Genomic DNA, 714 nt, shown 5'->3' with positions numbered 1-714 from the left:
TCTCCTTTCTTGTTGTTTGAAGCCATTGTTCTGCGTCCTAGTCTCCAATCAGCAGAAAACAAGCTTGCTCCCTATGACTTCCTCTCACACATGTAGCCATGGCCATCATGTCTCCTCTCAGAGGAGACATGGAATTGGAGGAATTCTTAGAGGAATTGGAAAAAAATATTGAGGATATGATTTATTTCCCCTATAAAATGCAATTTTCAAATACTTGTACCAAAGTGATTTGATGCATTTTGATAGTTTTGATCTGTACATAATATCACAGGAATTCAGAAAAGGTTCCACTTGCTTTTAGCAAATCAGAAGACTAGCTGAGCCCCACAGTTGAGGGAGCAGACAACCCTGAGATATACTCCTCATCCAAGGGGGAAAATCCCATGTGAATGTTTCTGCAGCAGAAGCTCATGATCAGAACACAAACCGGGGTCAAAGCTAAGTGGAAGAAATATAAATTATTGTGACATTCTACCATGACTCCCCAGGCCCTGCTGATACTTTGCATATAGGCACACAATTTCCTCAAATACAAACCAGTACCTGCTGGAGGCAAAATCATTCCATTGCTTATATGTTGGCAGCTCTGGAAGCAGAAGAAACAGCACAGGCTTCTTTCCAACCAACTAAACCTGTCCTGGAAAAGAGCACAGCTCACCTCAAGTATTCCCCAGCTTTTGTCTCCAGAAGAAACATTTCCACTTGGTGACACAC

This window comes from Anolis sagrei, chromosome X (genome assembly GCF_037176765.1).
Source record: "Anolis sagrei isolate rAnoSag1 chromosome X, rAnoSag1.mat, whole genome shotgun sequence".
NCBI classification, from domain to species: domain Eukaryota; kingdom Metazoa; phylum Chordata; class Lepidosauria; order Squamata; family Dactyloidae; genus Anolis; species Anolis sagrei.
This window is presented reverse-complemented; position numbering follows the sequence as displayed.